The sequence below is a fragment of the Mobula hypostoma genome, chromosome 26 (assembly GCF_963921235.1).
Source record: "Mobula hypostoma chromosome 26, sMobHyp1.1, whole genome shotgun sequence".
Classification (NCBI taxonomy): Eukaryota; Metazoa; Chordata; class Chondrichthyes; order Myliobatiformes; family Myliobatidae; genus Mobula; species Mobula hypostoma.
The window spans coordinates 16,894,087-16,905,672 of NC_086122.1; the positions used below are offsets into that span (position 1 = coordinate 16,894,087).

The following is an 11,586-nucleotide window of genomic DNA, read 5'->3' on the forward strand; positions in this document are numbered from 1 at the left end:
TGAGAGCAGCAGCCAACACAATCCTGACTGATTTTATTTGACACAAATGGTGCATTTCACTGCACATTTCAGTGTTTCGATGTATGCATGACAAATAATCTTTTAATCTTTTCTTTTTCATGAAAGGGAAAGGGGGCAGAAAGTAATACTTGCGTTCTACTTCACTTTACTGATAGATGGCACTCGAAAGGGCTTAGTTACTAACCCAGCACAGGGATGATCTTGCCAACCTTGCCAAGGCGGGCACTGCATCAGTGCTGATAAGTTACTTGTCCTTGCCACTTAACTACTTGAAAATAGCTTAACTCCTACTCACTTCCTGTTAACAGGAACAGTGCCCAAGGTCGTCCTGCTGCACAGCTCAAAGTGAAAGAGAGGACGCGAGGTGAGCCAAGGACTATGTGGCACTTGGAATGGAAGAAGTGAAGATGAGGCACTGAGGTTCTTGGATCAGAGCAAGCCAGCTTAATGTTTAAATCAGTGATCCCCAGCCTCTGGGCCATGAAAAATGCAGTGGTAGCCAAAACGCACCCAGCACATCTTTAAGAAAAAAGCCAAAATAAACGAGCTAATTAATTAGGTGCCGCCTGACACGTAAATGTTGATCCAGATCAGAGGCAACACAATCGGCAATCGCCTCTGATCTGGGCCGACATTTACGTGCCGGGCGGAACCTAATTAATTAGCTTGTTTATTTTGGCTTTTTTCTTAAAATGCGCTAGGTGCATTCTGGCTACCGGGCTGCATTCTTCGCGGCCCGGTATTGGTTTAAGTAATTGCTGGACATCCATAGTGTAAGATTCTGAGCTGAAACATTACCTCAACCAACAAAACTTAAATTCAATCCTGTGTCAATGTTGTGACTTTTTATTTAACTTTTGCCAACTACTATTCTGTCCACTTGTTGCAAAACTTTTCTCTCTATATTTTCTCTTCTGACTCTTCCTTCTCTACCTCCTGCCTTCCACACAAAGCCACGTTGTAGAAAGTCAGCAATCTTCACCATATTTAATCATTTCTGTACAAGATCTCTCCCCATGTCAGGACCTCCTCCTCCAAAATCCACTGTGAAATCTAAATCCCTGCCAATTTTGTCTTCCCTTTACTTCTCTACAGGTTGGTCATATTCTCCATCTTTTCGGCTCCATTGCAAATAGGTAAAACCTGCTTCTGCTGCCTGCACTACTCCACCCATGACTGGCACGATTTTCATCCGGCTCACTTACTTCTTTGAGTTTCAGTGAAGATAGGACACCACTTTGTATAACACTTCTCCACCTGCCCCCAAATTGATGTTGTTCATTTATATTAACCCTATGGCCTTAAAGACATACAGAACACAAAAAGCAGCTTCTATGTTCTTACAAAACTGAACACTTTCAGTCTGTTAATTTGCGATTGTCATCTCTTCAATCTGTGCATGTTTGATACAGAAAGCTCTGGAAGTTGAAGCTTTGTTCCTTGTGCATAAACTTAATATGTGCTTCATGTTCATTCCATTCCTTCATTTTAAAAATATATTTATTAAGATACCGCACAGAATAGGTCCTTCTGGACCTTCAAGCCATGCCACCCCGCAATCCCCCGATTTAATCCTAGTCTAATCACAGGACAATTTACAATAACCAATTAACAGTGGAGGGAAACCAGCACACCCATGCAGTGACAGGGAGAACGTACAAACTCCTTACTGTTAGAAGTGGGAGTCGAACCCAGATTGCTGGCACTGTAAAGCATTGTGCTAACCACTACCCCACCATGTCGCCAATTCGTGCAGCTATTGCGACAATTCATTTGTTTTCATGTCACTTGTAAACATTAAAGTAACACCAGAAGGTCTGAGTTGCATGTTAAATGTTTCACTTTAACTTACCTTTCTAATTTTCATTTCCCTGGTATGGGTTCTTCATTTCCACAGCGGGCGTTCTCTATGAATTCTTTAAATTCTTTTACTGTGAGAATTTCTGAATTCTGTTGAGTGGATCTGGGCAGATGGGGCTCGTTAGCCGTGGTTGGCAGCTCATCTAGGAGAAGGAAAGCTCTGATCTCAAACTGCGGCGGCCCTGTGGAAAGCTTCGGGAGCAAACTGGGAGGAAAAGTCCGGAGCTGGATTCCCTGAGGCAGTCCTACATTGAGTTCAACGCTGACTGGCAACTCCTGTGATGCCGCTGTATCAGTCTCTGTCGCTCCTTTGGATTCATCAGCTGCATGGAGAGGGGGAACCTGTTGCAAGAGCAAGAACTTGATCTCCGTATCGTACAGTCCTGGCTTGTATACTCAGATAGGACACAACATCCGTCGTCAACCCAACCAGCTGAGGGTCTCCAGCTGAGTTGAGTTGAAGTAGGCTGTTGAAAGGTTGTACATTTTAACAAGTCAAAATTATTTGTCTCTTTTCTCTCTGTGAATGTTTTAAATGTTTTTGACAGCTTAACAGCCTATAAGACAGACATAACACTGACTATTGCCATCCCAGGATGGAATATAAGTCAGTATTTTCTTAGTAACTTTGCCCATTCTACTGTAAATTGTGTGCACATGCTCCACCTCCCTGTGATATTCTAAAGTCTTTGCTGAAAAACAATTACTGTACCACAAACTATTAGTTACATTCTGCAATGCAGAATTTACATTTTTAAATATTTATTTTATTTTGTTTGTTTTTATTTAGAAATACAGTGTGGAACAGAACCTTGCAGCTCCATGAGGCGCACCGCCCAGCAGCCCGTCTATTTAACTCCAGCCTAGTCACAGGACAACTTATAATGTCCAATTAATCTAATAGCAGGTATGTGTTTGGACTGTGGTAGGAACTGGAGTACCCAGAGGAAACCCACACAATTACGGGGAGAACGTGCCAACTCCTTATAGGTGATGCTAGAATTGAACTCTGAACTCCAAAGCCTTGAGCTGAAATAGTAATGACACCTGCCCTGCTACTGTTGCACTCCCAAATATACCATATACCAAATATACCAAATATATCATTTTTTACATTAACATTTATTGACCAAGCATGCTTCCACTAACATCATGGGAAGTTACTTATATGTGTGTCAGACTTTTAACAAAATGAAAAACCTTTGTTAATAATTTATATTGTTGTAACTAAAATGGTGATGTAAGTGAATGTGTATATAACAAAACTCTTGTATCATGCTGAATACATCTGTGAGAAACTAAAAGAGATTTGGTAACCATTTACATGAACAATTTTTTTTCCAGGAATTTGCTGGTGTCAGCTCTGCATTTTTGTCAACATTCCAACTTTTCAAACCCCATTTCAGTGGCCGTGCATATGCTCTAAGCACTCCCACCAACAAATCTTCTCAAGTGGAACATTTCACCGCCTCAACTGACAGTTTGAATTTCTTTTTAAAAAAGCAACAAGTTCCAAGAAAGCCTGACATCCTCCTGAACAAATAGAATTATCAAAAATTGGTTAATCTATCTGTTTCTGTTTCACTTTTGTGTCCAATCTTCCCACCTTTTGTTCTCAGTGCCAATTCTGAGCACCTCGAGATTAACTGTAGCTCATGTGAAATGGAGTCAGGGATCTTGGTTGCTGGAACTGGATCAATTTGACAAGCGACAAAAGAAGTCGTGATACTAGCCCTAAAATGCCAGACTGGAACATACTGTCCAATTAAAATGTCGAACAATTCCTACTTTGTAATCAGCCTACATAAATATGACTGAGTTAAGCATTAAGGAGATCCTCTTGTGCCAGTGGCAGAGTGAACCATAACTTATTTGGATATTTTCCACTCCAAATATGGAGCAACTGTTGTAAGGGGGTGGGCATATTAATGTCTAAGAAACCTGAGTTCCTCTTTCCACCACTCAGTTGTGTAAAGCGCTTAGAAGGAAATTGCAGAAAGTTCTGGGACTGAATGAGTAGGTAAGTCATAATTCATAGGAAGGATGCCAAGATAAATGTACTTAGCACTTTCCTACTCAAAATAAATGCCCGCAGCATGGAAACCACAGAGAGATTACTGGTAATTTACTTCAATTTTATTAATGTAGCACATTAAGAACTAAGGCAACTATGCTACTCTTTTACGCACTTACTTGGAAGATCATATCACTTTAAGGCAGATCTTGCAGGTGTACTGAACTGTGGGCCTCTCTCTCTCTCTCTCTCTCTCTCTCTCTCTCTCTCTCTCTCTCTCTCTCTCTCTCTCTCTCTCCCTCTCCCTCCCTCTCTCTCTCCCTCCCTCCCCCTCCCCCACTCCCTCTCCCTCTTCCTCTCCCCCTCCCCCTCCCCTCTCCCTCTCCCCCTCAACCTCTCCCCTTCCCTCTCTACCTCCTCCTCCCCCTCCTCATATCTCTCTCCCCCTCCCCTCTCCCTCTCCCTCTCCCCTCCTACCCCTCCCCCTCCCCCTCCCCTCTCCCTCTCCTTCTCCCCCTCACCCTCACCCTCTCCCCTCTCCCTCACCCTCTCCCCCTCTCCCTCTCTCTCTCTCTCTCTCACTCACAGTCACACACACACACACACACACTCACTTTGATGCCCCTGTTCCTCACATTTCAATCAGCTTGAGGCCCGATGGCCAGAGCCCTGAGCCTGGGAATCTGTGAGTCCACTGGGCAAGTCGGTCCCAATGTCTCTGAGTCCAAGCCCGCTGGAGGTTAGTAACAGTCTGTCCAGGGGTTGGACAACTGTGTATGCATATGGGTGGGTGGAAGGAAGGTAGAGAGGAAAGGGGCTTGTTTTGCTATTATTGTTTTTTCACTTGTTGTGTTCTGTGTTGTTGGGTCCTGTGCAGTTCTGCCAAGCATTGTGGCATGCTATGTTGGCACCAGAATGCGTGGTGACACTTGTGGGCTGCCCCCATTCCACCCTTGGTTGTATTGGTTGTTAAAGCAAACGAGACATTTCACTGCATGTTTCAATGTACATGTGATAAACAAATTTGAATCATCATAGATAAGGACTGGACCAAACTGATTGAATTAATGGTCGTTAGGAAGAGATCTCACAATTCCCCATCATTAGGAATGTATGACAAGATCACCCTCAAGCTCCTGGGGACATAACTGAGGTAGAAGTGATGGAGAATGAAACAACCACAGAGGTGCACTAGGCCAGGCAGCATCTGTGGAGAGATATTAGATGTATTAGATGTGGAGAGTATTAGATGTTTCTGATGAGATAGCCTTCATATGAAGAATCTTCAACCTGAGTTGTGAAATCTGCTTCTTCCTCCACAGACACTGCCTGTTTGGCTGAGTGTTTCCAGAATTTTCTGTTTTTACTTCAGATTTCCAGTACCTGCTGTGTTCTGGTTTCATGGTGGAGGGGAAGGCCAATGGCAAGCCATGGCTGTATTAACAACCTCTGCTAACCAAGGTTCTCCTGTAATTTTGCACCCAATTCACACACTCATCCATTCACTCAGTAAGTCAAATAAATTTTGACTTGCAGAGCAACACGTAATGCAGAGTAACCAGTTTCAAACCCCCCGCAACACGCTGGATGAACTCAGCAGGTCGGGCAGCATCCGTGGAAACGATGAGTCGACGTTTCGGGCCGGAACCCTGGTGTTGCTTTGACCCCAGCATCTGCAGATTATTTTGTGAGTTACAAACCCCTGCTATGTGTCAGAGAAATATCTTACCCGAGCTGGGTTAACAGATATCCATCTTCTATTTAATGGCGCACAGTGGCATGGCTTGTAGAGCTGCTCCTCCACAGTATCCACAACCTTTGTCGGGTTCACTCTTGACATTGGGTACTGTCTGCTGGAACCTGCATGCTCACCTGCGTTGTTGTCCATCACGGTCCAGCAACATCTCTCTGAGTGCGTGGGTTTCCTTTGGGTGCTACCTCTTCCTTCCGTGCACCAAAGACAGTAAATTATCCACTGCAAATTGTTCCTAAGACGTAATGAGATTGGTAGACACAAAATAAGCTGCAGATGCCGGGGTCAAAGAAACAACTCACAACACGCTGGAGGAACTCAGCAGGTCGGGCAGCATCCGTGGAAAAGATTGGTTGACGTTTCGGGCCGGAACCCTTCGTGAGTCCTGACGAAGGGTTCCGGCCTGAAACGTCGACCGATCTTTTCCACAGATGCTGCCCTACCTGCTGAGTTCCTCCAGTGTGTTGTGAGGAGATTAGTAGAGTCAGTGGGAATTGATCAAAATGAAAACAAGAAAAATTGGATTTGCTGAGGACTGGTGTTAATGGTTGCATGTTGGCCAGCATGGACTTGATGGGCCAAAGGGTCTGTTTCTGCATTTTATGACTCTATGACTATTTCTAGAGATGGACAGAATGAGGCTAACACAAATTATATATATCCATGCCTGTATAGATTGTATCTCCCAACAGTAGGCATTACCCACATTAATTGTTATTGGTGCCAGCAGAGTTTTAAACACTCCTGGTGTTTCACTGATAAATTATCACTGTGAAGCGCATTCGCACATCCTCCATTTCTTTGTGTGGCTTTGCCATTGCACTGAATGGGACTGGCTCAGAACTGCTCTGGGCACTATGGTAGTGTATCAGTTAGTGCAACATTGTTGCAGCTTCGGGCATTCCAGACTTCGGAGCTCAAAACTGACACTGTCGGTAAGGAATTCGTATGTTTCCACATGAACCGCATAGCTTTCCCCTCGGTGCTCCAGTTTCTTCCCACAGTCTAATGGTTAGTAGGTTAATTAGGCATTGTAAATTGTCCTTTGATTCGGGCTAGAATTCGGGCTGAGCAGCGTGTCTCTTTGGGCCAGAAGAGTTACTTCTGTGTCATATATCTAAATAAATAAATAAATAAAAATAATTCAAAAAATGGGTGTCCTGGAGGAGCTATGAGCGAGTGAGTAAAGGCCTCCATCAGTCAGATTTAGCCATGGATATGGCATCCTAGCAGTCTAGATATGTAAGCCTGAGCAGTACAATATGGAGAGCAAGCTCTTTCCCATGTAGCAAGCTCCCTTCTCCATGAGAACGAGAAAGGAATAGGGGAAACTGATACAGTTTGGTACCAGCAGGGTTGCAGGAGATGCCAGTCAGCATTAAACTCCATTTAGGACTGCCTTAAGGACTCCAGCTCCGGACTTTTCCCTCGGGGTTTACTCCTAAAGCCTTCCCCATGAGTGGGTAATAGCCACAAGTCAGCGGAGGTTTGAGATCAGAGTTTTCTTTCTCCTAGATGAGCTGCCAACCATGGCTGACGAGGCCTACCTGCCCAAAGCAATTGGTTTTAAGGTGCTAGTAACCCGCCTTTGCCCCTTCTGTCAGTAGAAATGATTCTGTCGGGCTTAGTAGCTAAGCCACGTTGGAAAGCCATGAGGTAGACTTGGTTGTCAGAGGCTATTTGAGGTGCGTGACATTAGGGGTATTTAATAGGTAGTGGGAGCTTGTCCCCATTACCACCCCTGGCAATAACAACCTTAAAGAACTCTGCTATAACAAACGTAAGCAACCCAAAGAGAGAGATGGGATGGTATGGTGTGGGTACCACAAATGATATAGTTGGTGCTAGGTTTGTTGTAGGGATGGGTCGTTAAAGGAACAGCTAGTCAGTGACAAGGAAGTGTGATGTGCTGCGAATAGCAGGTCAGAGAGTGTGCAAGAACGTGCCTGAAGCAGCACCAGGTGTACCTCAAATGGTGCCAACTTCTTGAAGCTGCAGCATGGGGCTCGTGCTTCTAAACGGCAAAATCAGCATGCACTGGAACAAAATGATCCCATAGCCAGCAGACCAGAGCACAGTTCTGCAGGCTTGACATCTCCAGTAATGAAAGGTGGTGGATAATTAAACAACCAAGGCGAGGTGAAGGATACAATAGTGACCAGTAGACAGTAGTCTGATCTACGTGGGTCTACTGTCATCTGTTCCCTCAGATCAGCACTGAACTGATCCTTCTGTACTGGATTGTCCCATTTCAGCTTTTCTTTGAATGTAGGAAGTTGGAGCAAAACCTAATGGTCTAATTGACCAAAATGTGGGCAGGGAATGGCTCAGTAGGCATTTCTGATGGTTGTACAGCAATGCTTGAGGGTGTCTGGGCCCCTGCTGGGACACATAACGTGCTGGTAGTCTTGTGGTAACACACTCCTGACATTGGCTTTGGTTGAGGTCATCAGCAATGATGAAAAATGCCTCTGGGCATCCCATTTTAAGGCTTGTGACCATAGGATATGGTTTATTGAGTGCAGACTTTGTGCTTTCTGAAGTGGGACATAAGTGGGATGAGGTGGAATCGTTCAATTCTATGTGCAACTATTTTGTAAATGAGGCAATGTATGCCTGTATATATCAAGCTACAGCATTCAGCATGGATAATAAGTGGTAAATAACATTTCAGTTCTCACCTACAGCAAGATTTGAGTACAGAAGATTTCTTGCTGTGAGATGGTAGCTTTTCAACTATGTTTGACAATGGTCTCCCTTCCAGGGAAGACTATATTTACGACAGAGGAAATGCAATGAGGGTTTAAAGATGGATTCTCATGGTGGAGTCTTATCCTGAAAGAAGATATATTATACCTGTTGTCCAGTATGGATGTAGATATCTATCTATCTAACTGTCTATCCATTCATTCATTCATTTATTGAGATACAACATAGAATAGTCCCTTCTGGGCCTCACAGTCACACTGTCCAGCAATCCCCCAGTTTAATTCAAGGCTAATAATGGGACAGTTTGCAATGACCCATTAACCTGCCAACTGGTATGACTTTGGTCTGTGGGAGGAAAACTTTGCAGTCATGGCGAAAACCAACAAACTCCTTTCAAGCAGCAGTGGGAATTGAACCCTGGTCACCTGTACTGTAAAGCATTGTGCTAACCACTACTCTACCGTGCCACCCCGTGAATGAGCAGTAACCTTATTAAAATGCAGAACTTTTTTTTTTACGAGGAGAATGCTAGGGCAGAGTGATGAAATTCTGGAGTCTCAAAATAAGGAGCTGGTCCTTCAGGACTGTGATAAGGAAACATCTCTTCACATAGACTGCAGTGAATCTTGAGAATTCTCTGACTAGGAGAGAATTCGAGTCAGAAATCAATACATTTTCTGATGTTAAGAAAATTAAGTTTATGGAATAATGTAGGAAATAGGTTATGAGACAAAAAAGGTTAGCTACGATCCTGCTAAATGATATAGCAGGCACGAGTGGCCAGATAGCTTTCTGCTACTCTTATATTTTATGTTTTAATACAAGGATCCAACCACCTTCTCATGATATTGTTAAGTCTCCTACAATCAATATCTTAGGGTTCCCATCAACCAGAAATCCAACAGGACTCATCATATAGAAACATAGAAACATAGAAAATAGGTGCAGGAGTAGGCCATTCGGCCCTTCGAGCCTGCACCGCCATTTATTATGATCATGGCTGATCATCCAACTCAGAACCCAGCCTTCCCTCCATACCCCCTGACCCCTGTAGCCACAAGGGCCATATCTAACTTCCTTTTAAACATAGCTAATGAACTGGCCTCAACAGTTTGCTGTGGCAGAGAATTCCACAGATTCACCACTCTCTGTGTGAAGAAGTTTTTCCTAACCTCGGTCCTAAAAGGCTTCCCCTCTATCCTCAAACTGTGACCCCTCGTTCTAGACCTCCCCAACATCGGGAACAATCTTCCCGCATCTAGCCTGTCCAATCCCTTTAGGATCTTATACGTTTCAATCAGATCCCCCCTCAATCTTCTAAATTCCAACGAGTACAAGCCCAGTTCATCCAGTCTTTCTTCATATGAAAGACCTGCCATCCCAGGAATCAATCTGGTGAACCTTCTTTGTACTCCCTCTATGGCAAAGATGTCTTTCCTCAGATTAGGGGACCAAAACTGCACACAATACTCCAGGTGTGGTCTCACCAAGGCCTTGTACAACTGCAGTAGTACCTCCCTGCTCCTGTACTCGAATCCTCTCGCTATAAATGCCAGCATACCATTCGCCTTTTTCACCGCCTGCTGTACCTGCATGCCCACTTTCAATGACTGGTGTATAATGACACCCAGGTCTCGTTGCACCTCCCCTTTTCCTAATCGGCCACCATTCAGATAATAATCTGTTTTCCTATTTTTGCCACCAAAGTGGATAACTTCACATTTATCCACATTAAATTGCATCTGCCATGAGTTTGCCCACTCACCCAACCTATCCAAGTCACCCTGCATCCTCTTAGCATCCTCCTCACTGCTAACACTGCCACCCAGCTTCGTGTCATCCGCAAACTTGGAGATGCTGCATTTAATTCCCTCATCCAAGTCATTAATATATATTGTACACAACTGGGGTCCCAGCACTGAGCCTTGCGGTACCCCACTAGTCACCGCCTGCCATTCTGAAAAGGTCCCGTTTATTCCCACTCTTTGCTTCCTGTCTGCTAACCAATTCTCCACCCACACCAATACCTTACCCCCAATACCGTGTGCTTTAAGTTTGCACACTAATCTCCTGTGTGGGACCTTGTCAAAAGCCTTTTGAAAATCCAAATAGACCACATCCACTGGTTCTCCCCTATCCACTCTACTAGTTACATCCTCAAAAAATTCTATGAGATTCGTCAGACATGATTTTCCTTTCACAAATCCATGCTGACTTTGTCCGATCATTTCACCGCTTTCCAAATGTGCTGTTATCACATCCTTGATAACTGACTCCAGCAGTTTCCCCACCACCGACGTTAGGCTAACCGGCCTATAATTCCCCGGTTTCTCTCTCCCTCCTTTTTTAAAAAGTGGGGTTACATTAGCCACCCTCCAATCCTCAGGAACTAGTCCAGAATCTAACGAGTTTTGAAAAATTATCACTAATGCATCCACTATTTCTTGGGCCACTTCCTTAAGCACTCTGGGATGCAGACCATCTGGCCCTGGGGATTTATCTGCCTTCAATCCCTTCAATTTACCTAACACCACTTCCCTACTAACATGTATTTCGCTCAGTTCCTCCATCTCACTGGACCCTCTGTCCCTTACTATTTCTGGAAGATTATTTATGTCCTCCTTAGTGAAGACAGAACCAAAGTAATTATTCAATTGGTCTGCCATGTCCTTGCTCCCCATAATCAATTCACCTGTTTCTGTTTGCAGGGGACCTACATTTGTCTTTATCAGTCTTTTCCTTTTTACATATCTATAAAAGCTTTTACAGTCCGTTTTTATGTTCCCTGCCAGTTTTCTCTCATAATCTTTTTTCCCCTTCCTAATTAAGCCCTTTGTCCTCCTCTGCTGAACTCTGAATTTCTCCCAGTCCTCAGGTGAGCCACTTTCTCTGGCTAATTTGTATGCTACTTCTTTGGAATTGATACTATCCCTAATTTCTCTTGTCAGCCACGGGTGCACTACCTTCCTTGATTTATTCTTTTGCCAAACTGGGATGAACAATTGTTGTAGTTCATCCATGCAACCTTTAAATGCCTGCCATTGCATATCCACCGTCAATCCTTGAAGTGTCATTTGCCAGTCTATCTTAGCTAATTCACGTCTCATACCTTCAAAGTTACCCCTCTTTAAGTTCAGAACCTTTGTTTCTGAATTAACTATGTCACTCTCCATGTTAATGAAGAATTCCACCATATTATGGTCACTCTTACCCAAGGGGCCTCTCACGA

The 11,586-nt window shown here is 44.0% G+C and overlaps 1 long non-coding RNA gene across 1 annotated transcript; it reads left to right on the forward strand.

The window, feature by feature from the left end:
- The first annotated feature begins 2,222 nt into the window (after window positions 1–2,222).
- LOC134338196 (uncharacterized) lies at window positions 2,223–3,340 on the forward strand. The gene is made up of 3 exons (XR_010016166.1): window positions 2,223–2,358; window positions 2,672–2,788; window positions 3,226–3,340. It is a non-coding gene; the product is annotated as an uncharacterized LOC134338196 (long non-coding RNA).
- Window positions 3,341–11,586: the final 8,246 nt, after the last annotated feature.